The sequence below is a fragment of the Anabrus simplex genome, chromosome 2, assembly GCF_040414725.1.
Source record: "Anabrus simplex isolate iqAnaSimp1 chromosome 2, ASM4041472v1, whole genome shotgun sequence".
Lineage (NCBI taxonomy): Eukaryota > Metazoa > Arthropoda > Insecta > Orthoptera > Tettigoniidae > Anabrus > Anabrus simplex.
This window is the reverse complement of record NC_090266.1, coordinates 968701744-968723927: the sequence shown is the minus strand read 5'-3', so window position 1 is coordinate 968723927 and position 22184 is coordinate 968701744.

Here is a 22184-nt window from a genome sequence, read left to right as displayed (position 1 = left end):
TCTAATAACTAACAAGCCTGTGAGCTGCTTCCGAGCGACATCTTTTACTGTAAGTGCGATTTATATGGTGTATTAACAAGTTGTTAATACTGCGGATATAATTAATTTAGTAAATCAAACAGCCCGCTACATTAATGCTGTGCGAAATGAATCTCTCTAGTCTATAAAAGAAATAATGAACATAGTTTTTTAACAGTAGGTGTAAAACTTATTTTCGTTATTTACGTCTTTCAGAAAGTCTGTTCGATTCCAGAGAGGTACAATTTATCCAGTTTTCAATATTCATAAAAAATGAAGAGTAGAAAACACCGAGTTTTTATTCATTGTGTACCTGTTTGGTTTAGAAAACAACAGTAAAGTCATCTCAGTAGAATAAAAGTTGGTGGCCTGTGGGGAAGTGAAATGTAGGTATTTCTACTATTCGTAAATTCGACACTTTGTGATGTTATGCCTTTATCCCCAGAAATTTTATGTTGTAGGCTTAGCGACCACCAGGGTCTCATATACTGTAATCCTGTATCCTTTCATTTCTCTTTTTTTTTATTTCTTTAGAGTCCCACTAACTTATTCGGGAATTCGGGAGCGATGAAATAGGAGAGAGCTTGATGTGAAATGGCCCGGCATTTTCCAGGTGTGAAAGTGGGAAAGATTGGAAAATTATTTTTAACGCATTCAGTGGTGGTATTTGAATGCACTTTCACCCGTATGCAAGCGTTCAGCTACCCGAACCGTACTGCACAGCCTCCCCGCTCAGTTTTCTGGAATCCTGGCGAGAAATCAAACCCACTTCTTGCGAGGCGAATCAAGTTTAGCTTTACAGGATGGGCTCGGCAGCCCCCTTCCTTGTCTTGGTTTACTCAAAATCAGTCTTAGTAGCATAGTCTACATCAAGTTCAGTACAACTTTGTGTGTAGGTACCTTCCTGTACGTAGTACAAATTCTGTATGTTATAGTGTTAAAGTCAATAATAATATTAATATTGATAATAGTAATGTAATAACCGTTTTATGTAACACTAACTACTTTGACTGTTTTCGGGTATGCCGAGGTGCCGAAATGTTGCCCCGCAGTAGTTCCTTCTACAGGCTGCTAGATCTACCGACATGGACCCGTGTATTTGAGCACCTTCAAATGCCACCGGTGTGAGTGAGGCTTGAACCTGCCAACTTCGGTTTTATCGTGTGACCCACTCAGCCGGGCATACGTAAAATTACAATTTTGCCTGTACACTTCCAATTTTTTAAATCTCGGATGAGGTATACAAAAGTGTAAAGTAAGCAGTTCAAAGTTTATTTGTTACGACATCATGGGGAAAAACGGTGGAACAGAAATTCTCGAAACTCTGTATTTAGGTTTAGGGATACCCGTGTTGTATATAGGCTGAACGGTACAGCATTTAGTTAGTATGCAGTGATACAGTAATACTAGGGTGGGTACAACAGTAAATGTCGAATTTATTTGTTAATATTAGTTGTATCGAACCGGTCTACAAACTCAAGGTCCTAGAGGACTCGTCGTGCCGACCACACGACACCTGTAGACTGAGCAGCGGTCGCTTGGTGGGCTACGGCCCATTTGGGCTCTTGCGCCATCGGGTAGTGGTGGTGGTACTTGTATCGAAAAGCTGCACATGGCTAATAAAAGATGTGCAAAATATAATTTCTGATCATTTATAAAGCAGACCCGTAGTGAAACAATCCAGTAAGGCAATTGGTCTGTTAAAACAGTTGCTGCCCAGCCTGATGACCTGCATATTTAGGAGTTCACGTGGTCAGCGTGATGACATTGGCTGCCATACTTCTTGACTTTAGTGACTGGGCTGCTGCCTCCCGTATCAGACAGCTCCTCGGTTGATCCCACGTAGGATAATTAACCCCCTCCAGCACTCAGTCCAGATTTTCAATCCTTTAATTGGCCTGGAAACGAGCCCAGGGCCTCCAGGTAAGAGGCTGGCGTTCCATCTCTACATCTTGTGTGTTGCAGCGATCATTTACATTTCAACGTTTTTACAGGAGGTGGAATAATAACGGACATATTCACAGTGATTACATGTTCTAAAGTTTCCAGTTATCTTAGGAAATATTTGTTTTATATAAAAGTGTATACAAAAATTGTTTTAGAAAACCTAATCTTCAGTCTTTTATACATGGCGTATTTTTACCGAACGAGCTACAATAATAGAAACATACACTAATTTATTTTTTTTGGTTAGTCCACCAATGGCGAGCATCGCTAATGTGGAAATATTGTTCAGTCTTCCTGGTAACAAACTAACTTACGCTAGTAAAATATTGTATTCAGGATCCGCCATTTCTGTCACCACAGTACTTGTGATTATAATCGGTAGCATATTTTTTCTCTCTTGTGAAGTCACTGTGCCACCAGGCTCGGTTTGGGCCCTGGTAAAATTGTAGAGCCGTAAGTCCTTTTCAGTACCATCTGATGATTTTGTTGAATGTTCTACCCTCAGATGCTAAAATTCCATGTTAGATGGGACACCACATCAGGCGCAATTTAAATATACATTTGAGTCTGCCAAGTGTTAGTAACTTAAAGGCAAACTTGAATTCCATTCCTGTAAATTATAATTTAATATGTTTATTCCCATTGACCATAAATTTAATAGCGTCATGAGTAATAATTGGATTTGTACAGCACACACACACACACTCACACACACACACACACACACACACACACACACACACACACACACACACACACAATTTACCACCTGTCTTGGATGAACGTTAATCTGGAAAACTGGAATTAAGTGAAGTGTTGAATTTCATTAAATGATGCCGATATTATGGTTTGCAGTTTTGTTTGGGTCATTAGTTCATAGACTGGCCTAATTGGTACTTTTTGGTGGGGGGGGGGTGTTATCGGCTCATAGAAGCGGCCCCGCGGTGTAGGGGTAGCGTGCCTGCCTCTTATCCGGAGGGCCCGGGTTCAGCTCCCGACCAGGTCAGGCATATTTAGCTGGATCTGAGGGCTGATTAGAGATCCACCCAGTCTAAGTGATTACAATTGAGGATCTGTCTGACGATGAGTTGGCGGCCCTGGCCAAGAATAATGGCATCATAATCTGCAGGGTTTCGGGCTGAGCTGTGGTTGCTTGGTAGTCCATGGCCCCTCGGGGCTGTTGTGCCTTGGGGTTTGGTTTCTGTTGGCTCGTAGACTGGTCTAATGCAGCCTTCCGTGTCATCCATACATTGTCCTAGAACGTTTCATCTGTATGTAGCAATTACTTCCAGTATCCAATCTGTTGATTGATGTTCGAGACCCCTAAACTGCCCCTGAAACTAATTACCGAAGTCCTGGGTGACACAAAATGTGTCCTATTATGTTGAATTATGACACTTCTAGGATATCAAAATATAATTTTACAGGATCAGCATTGCACTTATGTGGATTAAGCTCTATTTTACGACCGGATGCCCTTCCTTACGCCAACCCTATGTGGAGGGATGCATTTTGAAGTGTGTCTTTGGTGGATAGTACGTTGATGTATTGTGCGTAAATAAGGATGTACTCATCCACAATCACTCAGTTTCCGAGCCCGAGGAATTCGCCAGACATGGCTAAAATCCTTGATCCGTGAATCGAACCCGGATCCCACTAACCCAAAAGCCACTACGCTGAACATTCAGGAAAGGAGCCGGTCTCTTCTCAGTTATCATATACGTTATTAGGACAGTGTTCCTAAATGTAGTAAGTAGCATTGTACTAATCGGGTAAGGTGTAAGAGAAGCCCATTTAGCATAAATATTAACAGAACAAATAAAGCATCAATGAAATTAATTTATCAATCTCACTCTCAAGATTCTTCTCTGATACTTAATTTCAAAGACTTCTATGTTCCTCTTATCTGTGCAGTTTTTGTCTGAAGACTGTCACGCTCCATATACGTATATTTAAAAATATCGTTCTGTTTTTGTAATCAAATAAAAGCCGAAGGGATATTTATCGAATTTGAAAAATTTGAAATAGTGGAAAATCTATATGTTTTATGCCGTCACTATTTGGGTCAAGAATTCCATTCCAAATTCCAACGATAACCTGATTACTGGAGTGGAACTTACCACATAGATAATTTGAATCATAATAATAATAATAATAATAATAATAATAATAATAATAATAATAATAATAATAATAATAATAATAATAATAATAATAATAATAATCATGCCGGGCTGAGTGGCTCAGACGGTTAAGGCGCTGGCCTTCTAACCCCAACTTGGCAGGTTCGATCCTGGCTCAGTCCGGTGGTATTTGAAGGTGCTCAAACACGACAGCCTCGTGTCGGTAGATTTACAAGTGCTGCGGGACTAAATTCCGGCACTTCGGCGTCTCCGAAGACCGTAAATTTAGTTAGTGGGATGTAAAGCAAATAACATTAATAATAATATTTTTTTACGAGGGATTGTGGAAAATCTTCAAAAGACACTTGTGAAGGGTCCGCACTCCACAAGTGTGTAGGATTCTTACCCACTAAAAACCACAAACCCTTTTCCCACGATGTGTGTCATCACCTCGGAACCGCTCTCGCATTACTTCAGGGTGATATGGTGCTTTGTCTTTCAGGCGTCTTCTTTCTTCATTTCTCCTTTACGAACGTTCGTATGCTTCGAAATCCTTCTTCTTCTGACGAAGGACGTTTTCCACGTACACTGCCACGCGATCCCAGGATTCCTGGTTTCGCAGCATCACCGAAATAATATTATCTGTTGTCGATTCTCCTAGTTCAGTTTCCAAACATCTTCTCTGAATCGTCCAATGGCCGCATACAAAAAAGGTGTGAAATACGTCGTCAATGTCATCACAGTATATGCATGCTGCGTCACTCGCTCTGCCCACTTTATGCAGGAATTTCAGGAAATATCCATGTCCTGTTAGAAGCCGCGTGAGGTAGTAATTTACTTCACCACGGGCCCTTTCAACCAGATATCCAAGCGTGGTATCAGTCGCTTGGTCCATTTGCCTCGAGGGTCACTTTCCCATCTGAGTTGCCATCGCCTCATCCGTTGACTGAAGGCAATAATAATAATAATAATAATAATAATAATAATAATAATAATAATAATAATAATAATAATAATAATAATAATAATAATAATAATAATAATAATACATCATTTGCGGTCATGAATCCCATTTACTTGTGCCTAAACGAGCTCGATAGCTGCATTCGCTTAACTGCGACCAGAATCTAGTATTTTAGAGATATTTGGTTCGAACCCCACTATCGGCTGCCCTGATGATGTTTTTCCCGTGGTTTCCCATTATCACACCAGGGAAATGCTAGTGCTCTGTCTTCATTAAGGCTACGGCCGATTCCGTTCGAATGTTAATCCGTACAGCAGGAATATTCAGCTTTGGGAGCCCACAAACCGCTCGACAGCAGCGATAAACACAGGTGCCCTTCCACTGGAATGGCTAGGAGTTAAGTCGGCAACTTGTCCGTCCGCAACGTTAAGTGGCTCTGCATACCTTCCAGGCGTTCTAAGTGGCGATGCGAACACACTTTTGTCCCCACCAGATATTTTACAGAAGACAGAGGAAGAACGAAAGAAAAACCGTGAAGTGCTTCACAAGAGCCAGTAACTTACGCTGAACTTCAAGGCCGTTCATTCAATATTCTTTTCCCCACATCGTCATCTCCTTCCTAATCTTACACATGGTTGCTTTGAATTTCCTCTAGAATTGTTTATTCCGTCAATTGAAAAAAAACATCTATCTACGTATTAGGCCTATAAGTAGAGTCCGAAATTTTATGTAATCTCCTTTTCCTTACACCACTTTCTCCCACACCTGTGTGGTCGCGGGTGCGAACTGTATTGCACATGTGGATCTGGCCCTGTTTTACGACCGAATGCCCTTCCTGATGCAAAATTATTATTATTATTATTATTATTATTATTATTATTATTATTATTATTATTATTATTATTATTATTATTATTATTATTATTATTATTTATTTGTGCCTTCGGTATTCCCTTGCATGATGTAGTGCATTTTCTTAGAACTGGAGGATGTTTATACTGACTCGGGAAAAAGTACATTATTATTTAAATTAACTATGTGGTAAGTTCCCCTCCAGTAATCTACGCATCGCAGCGTTGTTTGTCCCTCAAATTTTGATGCCATTGTTCACAATCATACAAAGAGATGGCTAAAACAAGATCATCAACAAAGTGGATCTTTGCATTGTTTGTAAATGCTGTGTTCTCCAGATTCTGCTGAGTATCTTCATGGCAACTTGTCCTAAGTTGTCCCATCCTTTGATTTAGGACTTACAACTTCCCATGTCGCAGAAAGTTGATCCATGGTAGACAGAATCACGTACTACCTCCAGTTCCCTCAAATGAGCAGCATCTGTGCGCTACGGTCAATTTTCACTTGCAGTCAAATGAAAATGAAGCAAAGCTTAAAGAAATAATCTTGGTTAGAAATATTTGCAATAAGTTATTGGTTAGTATTGTAAATGAAATGTTCGATATTTTTGGTCTATCATTTGCCATCAACTCAGCATCGTTTGTAGGCATATTATTGTTTGAAGTTGAATTTAAATTTGGAAGTCCATTTAAAGAAAAGTGTCTCAATGCAGAACAGTCCCATGTATTGCACTGGGTGCTGCTAGTAAAACGTATTTCCATAGACACGCTGTTATTTCTATAACCTTCACACTTGACTCTTCTCTTCCTGTTTGCACATCCTGACTCAAATTTCCTACCGATATCCCATTCTCTCTTCCTTTTTTTTCTATTTGCTTTACGTCGCACCGACACATATGTCTTGCGGCAACGATGGGATAGGAAAGGCCTGGAATTGTAAGGAAGCGGCCGTGGCCTTAATTAAGGTATAGCCCCGGCATTTGCCTGGTGTGAAAATGGGAAACCACGGAAAACCATCTTCAGGGCTGCCAACAGTGGGGCTCGAACCCACTACCTCCCGATTACTGGATACTGGCCGCACTTAAGCGACTGCAGCTATCGAGCTCGGTCGTCCTGTTTTCAGACATTTACAGAGACAAATAAAAAAATCTACTAGAATAATTACTTGAATATACACAATATAGAACAACCCTATTAACGACACAAGCAACTTTAAATATTCACATACAAGAAACCTCAAGGAACTCTCGCTAAACTGAAGGCTGCAATTCTGAACTGTCGCGCAAGAATTAATAGGAATACAGTGTAGCTAACCTTCCTTGCACAAATTAAATTTTGAGCTGCCGTGTAAAATGCTTCAGATAAAAGCGACGAAGTCTGTTCATTCATCAGTCATCACGCTACACCCAAACAGTAATTTATGTTGACTTCAAACAAAATTTACCAAATTATCGTGGCCTGTTCGAGCGCGAGGCCCTAGGCAGCGCCTTAATCTTTTGCCTTAAACGTGGAGCATCTCTAAATATTTTGTCGGCTGCGGGAGGCGAGATGGGCAGTGCTCTAATTTGGATCGCTTTGGGAGCAGTAGAGACGCAAAAATATCCATGCACATGGTTCTAGATGGATCCGACAAACCAATAGGAGAGAAGGTAATTTCATTGTCAATTAAACACGAACAGATCGCCATTCAGAGATATACGAATGTTTCACGAGAGTAGGCCTACTTTAATAGCTTTCATCTAAAAATTGAAAGTCCTGCATGGAGGCCAAGCGTTTGAAGTTTTCGCCCTCTAAAAGGTTGCTATTCATGGAAATGCTTCTGCTCTTTGTTCTTCACAAATAATTCAGTGAATTACTCAATGTGACACTTTCTCATTTGTTATTGCAAAGGCGTTGATTCTGTAAGGACGGGGAGAAATGACAAATGTGCTCAGTCTTCACACTGGTGTAACTACAGCACATTTCTCTGAGTGAGAGAGCTCGCTTGACAGGTCGGTGAAAGTTCACTACGGTCAAGATACTGTCTGCGGGGGAGTTCAAAAGCATCGAAATCATTAGTAATTTCGTACGGATGAATTCGTATTAACTACCGTGATTTGTAAATAACCTGCTTGAGTAACGTCGTCACTATATTATTACCAAGGTGGTTGCTTTGAATCGTGGGCAATAAAGTCAGTAATCTCCCCATTGTGATTCGGATGCGATGCAAAATTAGTGGCCGTACGGCTAGGTTCCTGATATTAACAGTCACGTCAAAATATAAGCGTACAAGGGATAATCAGTAATATTAATCACCGTTTAAGGTTAAAGTCAAATATAACTGCGAAGCTAAATTTTCGGATTCCTTAAGGAGATTTCGATGAATGAGGCAGAAGTATGATATCCATTGTGTTTCAAGAAGGAGAGTAAAACGGTTGGGAATAATTTATTTCAGAATTGAAGGGAAAAACGCAAAAATAAAAGTAAAATCATCTCCATACAGGCCATGAGGGCTCTTGGAGGGGTGGAAGGTAAAGGATTACACTGTTTGGATCCTCAGCACTTGATGGAGTATAATGGTTAGCTCTACGCCTGGCCGCCTTTACCCCCAGGAATTAACCTGGTACTAATTTCTGGTGTAGTCTGAGTGATCCTCAGGGCCACGTGCACCTCCGGATGTGGAAATTTCGTTTCTTAAATTTTACGACTTCCTGACGGGGATACGAACCCATCTTTCTCCGGGCGAACCGAGCACGCATTTACCGTCTTGGCCAGGCAGTCCATACTTCGCAATTAACCTATTGTTAATGTATTTCAACTAATGCTATTTTACATTTTCTGTATACTCTACATAGTTGCCTAGCCGACGTTCAAGGGGCGTTGTTAGTTCTATTACGTACCAATAGTTTTACCACAATGGATCTCTCAGTTGACCATCCTTCAATGCTAACTTTCGTGGGTAACGGATATTTTGTCAGGTTGAGCGTCTCAGCCGTTTGAGCACTGACATGTATTTGATTTTATGGTGTCAAATACACCATCCTCCTATCGGCAGATTTATTGGTTCGTGAAAATGCCTGAAGGACAAAATTCCGGCACATCGCTTTCACCAAAAACCGTAAAATTATTTAGTTGGACGGAAAACCAATATTCCTTTTATTCTTCTGGAAGTTTTACCTGGAAGGTTCGTGTTTGTAAGCTGTAAGACACATTTAGACTTGGCAGTATTTTACGGCCGGATGGCCTTCCTGACGTGTCCATTCTTGCTCGACTGTGTGGTGCTTGGTAGTGGGATGTATTTTGTATATACTGTATGCAGATATGTGTATTGAGACAGAGACAACCTCACTGCGCGCTGGTTTCCAAGTTTGTTTGAATAAGTAATCAAATTGAACAAAAGTAAATACTAGTATAGCAACTAAAAGCATATAGCCTACGTTTTGTTGTACAAGGTCTTTAAAATCTCACAAATTTACGTCTTTTGGCTTCGGTGGAATAGGATGGGACTAGGACTAGAGAAAACAGCCATAGACTGTACAATGGTACAGCCCAAGCATTTTCTTGGTGTGAAAATAAGGAATTATTGGCCAGCCTCGTGGTGTAGGTGTGGCGTGTGTGCCTCTTACCTCGAGGCCCTGTGTTCGATTCCCGACAAGTCAAGGTGTTTTAATTTTGGACAGAGCTCGAATGGGGTTTCTCATCCTTGTGAGATCAACTGGGGACATGCTCGATGAGAGATGCTGTGGTTACGGTCGCAGAAGCAAAGCAATTTGTCTGAGTATTTCGTCATGCTGACTATGTTACATTCCAATAGCTGCAAGCTTTATGACTAGGCAGCAGTCTTCTTGTCAGGCCAAGACCCTATGTATTCTTCTTCTCCTTTTTCTTTTTCTTTTTCTTATTCTTATTCTTCTTCTTCTTCTTCTTCTTATTATTATTATTATAGTCTGAGATCAGATCCAAAACACTGATGCATTTCAACTGACTATATAGGAATCGTGTAAGGTAGTTGTACAACTGTATAGAGGACCATTATTTATTTTGTTATGAAATATGTATAAGTTCTTTTGTTTCAAGTGGAATACAAACCCAGTGTTCGTTATACTCTTCACGGAATTTTTAACTATTTTCTAAAGCTCAGTCTTAGTTTACGTTTGAAATGGCTTGACTTACCTACATTTTTTGTGTTAAAATGTGTCGTCTATCAGGATTTGGAGTCGTTGTAACTCTTAACAACTGAGGTAATTCAAATACCTTCAATTTTATGAGAAGGTTAATACAATTCAATAGTACAGAACACTGATTTATCGTGGATATAAGTAATTTTATGTACAACATAACACAACTGCTTATAAAAGTGGACATGTCATGTCTGTTAATGTACAGTAGGTCATATGCCCGAAGGCTGGCTGAACATTCAAATAGCACCACCAAAGATTATACTGTTAAAGGGTAAATGCTATCACCAACGGTAGCACTAAAATGAGGTGTAGTAGACAGAATGAGGAGTGAGTTAGTTTGCCATTCCTTTCCTAACTGACTAGGGAATACTATTACAGCACCATTAACTCTATGAATAGAACTTTTCGTAACACTCAGACGTACAAGTCGTGCTCCAAGTGCCATTACGCAGCACCGCACATAATTCTGCAGCTTCCATTCTGGCAGACATACAATGAATGGGGCTGGAACTTCGGTGGAAGCTACGTTTTTCTCTGGCCAGCGCTATCGGAAAATGCAAAACTACTACATCCATCAAGAATAGCCTTGGCGGGAGACATGTCATAGATGTAAATAAAAATGAGCTAAATTTTTGAGTGTTTTTACCAGTTTTATATCTCTTCCGAAGACCAAAATTTTAAGAAGATAATTTTGTGACTGTGCAAACTACACGTATTTGAATTATTTAAATTAACTGCTGAATTATTTTAACAGAACAAAAAAATTTGTAAGTGAGAAGTATTTACAATCTCTTGTTTATGAACTCTCTATGATAAAGTTTGTGAAGTCGATCCTAGCAGAGCCAGTTCACCTCAGTCGGTTGATTTAGAGCTGCTTTAAAGAACCTCTCTTATAGACACTTTTCTCGCACTTTATAATATGTTCTTAACACCAGTAGTAGCTGAAAGGAATTTTAACATGCACGAAAAACAGATATAATATCAGTATTGCCTAATAAAAGTACAGGAGTATAAAGGGAGTTTTCTACAAAAGTTGACATAAACAAAATGATATACACTCATGTTCACAAAAACCAGATCGCCCTGAAAGACTGGAGATAGGAATTTCATATTTACAGGACATGTTTATTGGTATGTTCAGCAGAAACGATTAGTATTTCAATCACCTAGGTTCAGCATGTGTCCTGTTGCCTAGTAGGCACTGGGTTCTCAATGGGCACTGATAACTTGTTCCATGCGTGATAGCATCGATGCGTATAAGGCGCGAATGGCGTCCTGGGGTATAGCCATCCATGCTGCATTCACCTGGTTCCACAGTTCATATTTGATGGTTGGCATTGGGTCACAGCGCCGCACCCGTCCTTTCACCATATCACACACATCATCGATTGGCGACAAGTTCGGTGATCGGGCGGGCCAGGGCAACAGTCTGACATCCTGTGACAGCAAGAAGGCACGTGTTCGTGCAGCAACATGTGGTCGCGCATTGTCTTGCTGAAATATGGCGTCTGAGGTGTCTTGGAGAAAGGGTATGGCTACGGGTCGCAGGATGTCATTCACGTAGGTCAAACTGGTCACAGTGCCCTGGACATGCACCAACTGTGATTTGTGGTTGTACTCAATAGCACCTCACACCATAAGGCCTCGAGTTGCGCTGTATGTCTTGTGCGAATGCAGTCAATGTGATGCCTCTCCCCCTGTCTGCGGCGAACCAAAATGCGGCCATTATTTTCAGACAAACAGAACCTGGATTCGTCCGAAAACACTATCTGCTGCCATTTCTGTCCCCGGTGACTTCGTTCCATACACCATTGCATTCTAGCATGTTTATGCACATTAGCCAAAGGTAGGCGGAAAAGTGGACGACGTGCCGTTAATCCAGACGGTAATAAACGGCGGTGGACTCTCACTCCTTATAGTGTACGATGTGTTACACTGTTCCACTCTTGCCCCACAGCCGAGGAGGATGCAGATCCGTCCTGCAATGCCATTCAGATGAGGTATCGATCTTCTCGGGGGGTGTTCTGAGTGGTGTGACCAGACCCATCGGCCATCTGTGAACCATTCTGTACACACCCGTTGCAATGCCGACACACTTCGTCCCACACGAGCAGCAATTTCCCGGATGGATGCATAACATTCTCTCAAGCCAACAATGCGCCCTCTTTTAAACTCACTCATTTGACGATTTGGTTCTCGCATACGTGTGCGGGGCATCCTCAAGTCACAATGATCTATCACCTTCGGTTTATAGCGACAACGAGAGCCGTAGCCACATTTTACCAGTCGGTGGTGGTGCGATGAGATACTGATGTGGACCATGAACCTGATCCCAAAAATGGTTCGAATGCTAATCATTTCTTCAGAACATTCTTATGCACATGCCCTGTGAATACGAACTTCCTATCTCTAATCTTTCAAGGTGTTCTGGTTTTTAAGAACATGAGTGTATGAAAATGGAATATGTTGCCACTTGCTATGGCTGAAATTATCTTGATCTACGGGAGCATAAATTGGTTAAATTATAATACCATATTCTTAATCTGGTATCCCCAGTTGTTATTGAGATGAACGTTTGAAATATTTAAAATTTACTGAATAGTTGGCCCTTTTGTTTGTTTTTAACATAGTACTAACGCATACATAGGCTTTTAGCGACGTTGGGATGGGAGAGAAGTAGTGACCATGGACTTAGAGGTACAGCTACGGTATTTGCCTGGTATTGAAATGAGATAATACAGAAAACCATCATCAGAGGTGCTGACGATGGGGTATGAATCCACCATCTCCCGATTGTGAGTTTTCAGTTACCTGAAGCGACCGCCTTGCCAATCCAATCGGTGATATTACTCTGTCAATCCGTTTGCAAAAAAATTAGGTTTTTCTCAGCTACTTGGAGTCGGCAATACATGTGGATAAAGTCTAGGTTTACTACAGGATGCCTTTCTGTACGACAACTTTATGTGGAAGGATGTATTTACTACTGCAATTTTTTATGGTGTTTTGTAATGTGCTGTGCTGTGTGTTAATTAAGATGTGTATTAAGGCGAACACAATCAACTAGCTAGAGGAATTAATAAGACGCGGAGAAATTCTCCAACCTCGTTGTGTATCGAACACATGCCCCTCTGAATCGAAGACCATTACTTATTCCATTCAGCCAAGGAACCGGACTTTTAAGGATGTAGGCCCATATCATGACGTATATCGCTGTGGAAGTCAAACACTTATTTTGTACATTGTAAAATTATATTAAAGTGTAAAACTCTAATAACAACAACAACGACAATAATAATAATAATAATAATAATAATAATAATAATAATAATAATAATAATAATAATAATAATAATAACACGGACAGAATTGTAACTCGGTCTGTAGACGTCCATCACTGTTATAAATATAGATACCTGGGAGAAATTCTCACTCCCAGTGGAAATGGACAGAGGGCATTAAAAGAGAGGCCGAGGAGAAGGGAGATGACTTTCAGACTACGCCATGACACAAGTCAAAGTCCATCTCCACTCAAGCTAAATCAAAACATTAATGGCCGAGGAAGTGGCTGTGCGGTTTTGGTCACGTAGCTATCAGCTTGCATTCGGGAGATAGTGGGTTCGAAAATCACTGTCGGCAGTCCTGAGTATGGTTTTCCATGGTTTCCCATATTCAAACCAGGTAAATGCTGGGGCTGTACCCTCATTAAGGTCACGGTCGCTTCCTTTTCATTCCTAGCACTTTCTTATCCCTTCGTCGCCATATGACCTCTCTGTGACAGTGCGACGTAAATCCAATTGAAAAAATGTTAATGCACACTGGTAAAAACGGAGTGCCTTTATGGAGCGGAATACTGACCATGGTGGCAGACTTTGACCTTGAAAAATGACAAATGTAATTTAATCGAAAATGACCAACGTGCTTTCCGGTTGAGATTGAACCAAGAACTCTATAACATCGAAAAATTAGGACGACGATGAGGAAAAACGTTATTGACCTTGTATGGACACATTAACAGTACGAACCACGATAGGTTGTCCAACAGAATACTCTTGGGTGGCTCATACAGGTGTACAACCACCTAGCATAAGTGAGTGTCAAGGAGAAAGATATAAATAGGACAGAACAACAGATTGGGGGAGTAGGGGATCCACCGGAAAAGCAACTGGCCAAACCACGTAGCATCTCGGCGGAAGGGTGAGAAAGGATAAGCCAAAGACTTCAGGATCTTTGGCGAGGGTGAAAATAGAAGGGCATTAGTCTGCATGACAGAAAGGTGGGTATATTGCGTAAACGCGGCCACAGATCGCCATATCGATGACTACTTCTACTACTGCTGCTAATACTTTGAACACATTAAATTGTGATTTTCATTTTTAACTTGTTGTTATTTGAGGAAATGGTTAAAATAAGTGCTCCAAGTAAACCAGTGTACATTAATCTGGCAGAGTGTTTTCGTTTCCATAAGTAGCATTAGCTAAACATAATTTTTAACTTACTCCGCACGCATCTACGTCAATATAAATACGTCAAGAATTGAAACAGAACAACTGTGGAATTGCCACCTTCTTTGTCTTGGCTCTTCATACAGTCATACTGTTATGGACTCGATTAATCACTTCATTACCTTTCGGAACTTCGTAATCGTGCTCAAACACTAGAGTACAATACCATGCTCTGTATTTAAATGAAATAATTGAGTTATTTCACCGACAAGGTAAAATAACTATATTGTAAAGGGATATGCTATGTTTCTCCTTTTCAAAGCTCTCCCTGCTTGCAGTACTGCAGTACTATTGTGAAACGGTCGCATACAAAAGCAGGTAAATGATTTTAATATGTGTTTAGGGAAACGAAATTTATCATCTAATGGGAATCATGTCTTTGTAATTGCTATAGATAATTTAACAATTTAAGTCCCTTGCTGCTTGATAATGAATGTGCAACAATCTGTGTACCAAACAGTTCATTATCAACACATGATTTCCTCTGATCAATGTGATTATTATGAATCCGTTCCCTGTTTGTTCTATTTGTGGCGGAGTGAAAGCCTGAGGCGGGGTTGCTGTCAGGTACATCAGTTCTTCTCACATAGAGCTGTCACTGTCATGAAACCAGGAATTTTGTGGCCCAGTAAGGCTGCATTTACTTGCACACAAAATGACTGAATCACTAGTGGGAACGAAGTCAGCCAAAAATTCGAAGGGAACTTAAATGTGAGACAGGTACGCATTATGTAGTAATATTATGTAGTAATATGTAGTAATATTTAACATTCATGAGCGAAAACAGAGCAATGCCTATTATTTATGGACTACATCCGTAAACACATAATATAAACATATACAAATGATCAAATATTTACCCTTTAGAGGGTGTTATTAAATATACTTTGCAGATAAATAATGTGTTTCAGATAGTATTGAAATTGTGTTACTATCATTATTACTCTGGTATTTCATGTTTAGGTTCCATTTTATAACATAATTGTAAGATTTTAAAAATAAAAAAGGATCTCTACCGCCCCTTCTAGCTCACCGGGGCCTTGATTAATAAAACAAATTTTCGAAGTGTACGACAAAAAGATGTTAAGTACACAGCAAAAATGTCTAACTGGACAGGAGCGGGATCCGAACTCTTAGCCTTCGAATTTTATGTCCGATGCTCTACCGATTTAGTTAAAGAGACACCGCCATTTCTGCTATGCAGGCAAGGATCTTACCTACAGGCTTGGAACTACTGCCAAAAATATCCGGTAGCGGGCAACTAGCGCACTCTACAGTTTTTGTAACTTTTTTCTAAGTAGTAGCCAGTTTTTTAAATACGGTACTAATAATTTTGTACAGTACCTATCTTAACGTAATATACTGTAGTAGAAACGAAGTAATGAAGTGAGAAAGGAAAATTACAACACTAGTGGTACGAATCACATATTAAATCTTACACTTTCCGTAAAACAAAATTAAGTATGGCTTCACATTAAATGTGCATGATCAACTACTGTATTTAACATACTCTTAATTTAATTAAACCTTTTACTTATGCTGTCTGAACAGTCTGTAATAATGAATGACTTTAGTCTGTGTTCAGGGGAACAAAATGTATTATCTAATGGTAATTATTAATTATTCGAGTTGCCAATGGAAACATTGTTAATGAGAGCTTACTTTGATGCTCTTAGTTCCTTGAAAACAGGCTCAAAAGGTGCGAGATACAATCCAAAATCCGGGCTTGCTTTAAGCCTGTTCCAGCATGTCTTACTTATGCAGGTTTAAAAGATATCTCCCCACAGTTCATTATTAGTATATGCCTTTCACTGAAGAGCCACCGTGCTCAATACCTGCAGTCGCTTAAGTGCGACCAGTATCCAGTATTCGGGAGCCCCACCGTCGGCAGCCCTGAAGATGGTTTTCCGTGGTTTCCCATTTTCACATCAGGCGAATGCTGGGGCTGTACCCTAATTAATGCCACGGCCGCTTCGTTTCCATTCCTAGCCTTTTCCTGTACCATCGTCGCCATAAGACCTCTCTGTGTCGGTGCGACGTAAAGCAACTTGCAAGAAAAAGGAACCAAAAAAACTGAAGAGCCCGTTTTAGTCGTTGCAGCATATATAAACAAATTTTAACACGTAACTCTGCTTCAGAACTATTTGGCATTTCTACTCATAAGTCATCCCAATAACAGCAGAATTCTTTGTGGTAAAATGCAAAATTACAATTACGAATAATTATTAGTTAATATTACCTAGCATAACGCAAATAAATCTAATATAATTAATTAAATCTTCTAACCTGTTATATGGGCTTAGGATTACAAGACTTTGTTCTGAAATAATTTAATACACGTACACTGCTGTATCATTATTGTGATTTGTCAATGCTAGCCGTGAATTCGTTTAAAAATATTGTCACGTTTGTATTGAAACCCAGAGCATTATTTTTGCAAAATGGACTTTTATAGATACTGCATAATCTGTGACGTAATGGATTTTGATGGGCAGATGTTCCAAACTTTTTATTCAAAAACGTTAAATTAAATCTTGGATTATCAATTTGCGAAATGTTAACTTTGTAAGTGAATTTTATCGCAACTTTCCTCCTTCGATCTTCTGAACTCTCCATTTCTAAATTTAGCAGCTCTTACGAAACCGTATGTGGATATACCATGAATTGTCATTTCATATCACTATCCAGGAAACGAGCGATATTCAGTAGCAGTCTACTGGAAAGTTGAATAATGAATTATTATGAATAATTTCTAATGGGAAATATAGGTTTTGCGGCTCATGTTAAAGATGAATGTTTCTGTAGTACTGAAAGGTTGCAATTTTAGTTTATATCTCTTAATTGAGGGACAGAAGCTGGGTGAACTCAGTAATTAAAAATAGGATTGTCTTAAACATTTCCCCCCCCGGCCATGTCAGAAGTTAAAGCTTTTACACAGACATTGGAAGAAAATATCGTTACCGTCATGTGCCTTGTTGGATTTTTTCACAGTAAACAACATATGGAAGTTAGATATTGAAGAGAAATATAATGAAATGTTTAATTTGTCATCTCATACTGATCCTTAGATTATGTATATCTCAAGTGTGATTTTAAAAATTATTTGCGTTTTGGGGGATAAAGTGTATCACTACTTCCTTTCCCTTAGTGTGAGTGAATGTGACTATGTCTGTAATTCTTTCGTTATTATTACTCTTCATTTTATTAGCATTTTCCCTCTGCATTGGTCCGCTGTTCGTCGTTATTACTGAATACAGAATGTAGACACCTTTAACGGAATTAGCTGAGTTTCATATTGATCGGACTTGGAAACCCAATTTTAGAGAAATAACTCTACTGAAGTTCTGGATTTTGGTAAACAAGTAGATATCAAAGTAATCCATACGTACTCTATCTATACTACTGCTGTTTTCTGCTTGTTTACTGCTTGTTGGTTAGTGGGGCCTAACACCTAGGTCGTCTGCCCGCTGCTATTTACAACAGTCTACTTGTGCAAACAGAGAAAAAGCAAATTACAAAATAAAAGAATACAAAATAAAAAACAATATAAAGCCAGAGATTTTCCGAAATGGAATAAACGAGAGCGACATATCTTTGTAGACAAAGCGTAGGAGCGTGTTTGTCTGCTATTCTTTCCCGTACTGGACAATTGCGAAAAATATAGAAAGCTGTACTTCAGTCTTAATTAAATATACGGCGTAATTACTGACAAACTGCAGTTCCTATTAAATACCATAGTTTTCAAAGCTCGACAAGTTACGCTATTAAAATATTCACTAAATGTACCTCTCTTTTGTCTTTCGTCCACAGGTTAGCGAAACTTGCTGTGGGCCAAGAACACGCCAGTCGCTGGCACCGTCGATTGATGAGTTCTCTCGTATTTCTTCTGGAAAAACAATGGTATATGCACCATACTAGTTTTTTCATAATTAACCACACATTCCTGTCTCCTTTAAGGAAATTTACATTCGTTCGCATTAGTTCTGCTTTTATAATCCTTTCAATTCCTGACTGATGTTTTCCTCAAGTTCCTCTATAATTTGTGAGTTTAGTCCCTACATTTCAGGGTTTCCCTCATGTATAATTCACACACGCTGTGGTAGAACCCTGAATTAATGTTCCTGTCATCGGAAAACTGCCTTACTAATTCAAGGAATCTCGAGCAGTGTGTTCTGTTTCAGGGTATTGTTGAAATTTGTGTATTAAAAATAAAAAATGCGGTGCGATTATTTATATGACTTACCATCAGAATTTGCAGTGAAACAATCTTCAAACTACACTGTCCATTTTTTCTGTGGTTAGCAGCTCACCAATTTTTATATTAGGAAGTCACACTGTGTGGCTCAGACGGTAGAGTGCTGGCTTTCTGAGTCCAAGCTGATGAATTTGATCCCGGCTCTGACCAGCGGTAGTTCAAAGTGCTCAAAGATTTCAGTCTCGTGTCGGTAGATTTATTGACACGTTAAAAGGACTTCTATGGCACGAAATTCCGTCACCTTGACGTGTCCAAAAGCATCAAAGTAGTTAGTGGAACTTAAAATTATTATTATTATTATTATTATTATTGTTATTATTATTACATCATGAAATGGACTTTTGTGTATTATCCGGGGGTTTTCTGTGCTGCAGTGCTTAATAAACCGTGAATTAACAAAACCATGGAAATAAAATCGTAATTTTTTAGAGGAAATCATTAATTTTGGAACGACTACATCATTAGCAATTTTCTGAAAAAAATAATTACACTCGTTCACTCGACTGTTTGTAACTGATTGACTATTCTACGAGGATGTACTGTTAAAGTTTCAGTTACTTTTTAGGTTGAGAACTTTCAGACACCTCTTTCCGATGCAAGACTACGCAGAAATGCCTTTAGGGAACGTTCTAATTAGTCTCCAATTAATTCGTGTGTTTCTTCTATTAGCAAACGATGCGTTGAGTTCGGAGTTCTGTTATTTAGATTTTCCACTTTCGTATATCTAAGAACGAGTCCTTAATACTGTATCTCTGGAGGAAACTGGCTGATCAGGAAGTGTGTATAAAAACGCCTACTTAACTCCTTATGAAAATGTTAACGCCCCAGCGTCATATATATATAGATCTCTGTTTTAATGTTTGTATTTCAATAAACTACAGTAAAATTTACTTCACTAATACACTGAAGTTGATAAGAATGGCATACCGACAGACTATAATAACACTAAATATAATACACAACACAAAAGCAAATCATCAGTTACACTGCGAACTGAGCTAAATAAGACATATTATATAGAAATTAAGCGTTGTGTCGTACCGGCAAACTCCGACTGATTCCATATGCGTAAACATCAGAGCGGGAGCCGTTAATTATAACAACCAGGGTAGGATTTTTGCCGGCCTCGTGGTGTAGGGGTAGCGTACCTGGATCTTAACCGGAGGCCCCGGGTTCGATTCCCGCCCAGGTCAGCTATTTCTACCTGGATCAGAGGGCTGGTTCGAGGTCCACTCAGCCTACGTGATTATAATTCAGGACCTATCTGACGACGAGATAGCGGCCCCGGTCTATAATGCCAAGAATAACGGCCAAGAGGATTCGTACAGCTGATCACACGACACCTCGAAATCTGCAGGCCTTCGGGCTGAGCAGCGGTCGCTTTGTAGGCCGAGGCCCTTCAGGGCTGTAGTGCCACGGGGTTAGTTAGTTAGTTAGTTAGGGTAGGATTTTTGTGTAATAAAAGTAGCTAAACATGTACATATGGACTAAATAAGTTCAAAATATGGAGTGAAATATAGACCATTTTTTATAAAGTAGGAGAAAAATGATTTAAAGAATGATACGCTATTAAATTTTAATACTTATGAAAAGAGTACTTTTAAGGATTTGTTGCTTGAACGTGAAAGGCACGAAAATAACAATTTTATTTGTTTTCACGTCCCACTAACCACTTTTATGGTTTTTGGAGACGCCGAGGTGCCGGAATTTAGTCCCGCAGGAGTCCTTTTATGTGTCAGTAAACCTACCGATGCGAGGCTGATCTTCAAATACCACCGGTCTGACCCAGGATCGAACCTACCAACTTGGGGTCAGAAGGCCAGCCCCTCAGCTGTCCGGTTGAGTGACAAGGTCAAAGCGAGCAAGAATGAAAAAGAGGAAATGGCAGGATTTTCTTTCCATAATTTATAGAAATACTGTATCAGAATCCAGCTTTGAATTATTGATGCCAGTAAAATACATTTTTGATTATATTTTGGGAAGAATAAATTTAAAACCATAAAATTCGGAAAATAATAAAAATGATACCGTAAATTATCTATATATGTGCGGGTTTTCCACAAATATGTAAAAACATGTACTAAAGCTGGAAATATGAACAAATATGGAAAATTAAATTGGTTTTAAATCACTCCAAGCATTCTAATTCTTGATGATATGCCGAAATTTTAACTGTAGGTGATGAAGAAACAAGTATCTATTTAAATAGAAATCCCAGCCTTGATAATAACAATCGACTTATGTGACCTTGGTCCGGCACGACCTTCACTTTGCTGCAAATGAAGGAGGGAAAAAATCCTCCCAGTACATACTCATTCTTTCATATTTTAATTCACCTTTGAGAACTACTGCACTAGGCTACAGAACATTGCACATCTGTGTTTTGAATAAATTTCTCCCACTAAGCTAGCCTAAGAGAGCGACTCAGGTAGATACGCGTACATTCGCTCAAAGAAAAAGTAAATTAAAAAATGGGCGCATGGTATCGTGAGATAGTCGCAGGCGCATTTGCGCAAACGTGAATCAATTGAGCACAGTTCACATGCGCTCTATGGCTAACGTTATTCGATTGTTCTGGGCACTGGTATGACGGAATGTAAGGAATTCAAGTCCACATTAGCTGTTATTAAGTCATGCACACGTCGCTTGCAATTAGGTTTACATGACCAAGTTCAATTGTATAATTCATAGTATGCTCCTGCGAGGCTGTGCCAGATGGCGTAGATGGAGATCCAAATATCGTGAATTAGATTCATATCTGGAACATAATTTCTTAGGTTTTTACTTGTACATGGTGGTACGTGTCCCCAAGGATCGTGTTTGAATGAAAACCTACGATCCGTTTTCCATTCAATGACCGGGTCAGGGATGGAATGAATGAAGTCCGCATCATGCGGCGAGGATAGGAATTGTGCTGGCTGTCGAGGCCTGTTGCACTCCTCTGGGGCAATAATTAATGACTGACAGATGAAATGAAATTATATTGGGGAGTGTTACTGGAATGAAGGATGACAGGGAAAACCGGAGTACCCGGAGAAAAACCTGTCCCGCCTCCGTTTTTTCCAGCACAAATCTCCTATGGAGTGACCAGGATTTGAACCACGGAACCCAGCAGTGAGAGGCCGAAGCTCTGCCACCCTGAGCCACGGAAGCTGATCGTATTTAAAACCATCATTCCTATAATGGCGAGCCTTGTGCACCGAAGGTCTGCCGAGTTGGCGCTGATGAAGGCTGGTTTTTCGCCAACAGAAGCCGTTCGTAGGGAAGGCGTTCCCACTTCTGCTGCTAGGCGATGGCCTGAGAAAGCAAAGGGGCATTATAGAAGCCACCCAGACATCTCTACTACAGTGCTCTTTCACTGGGG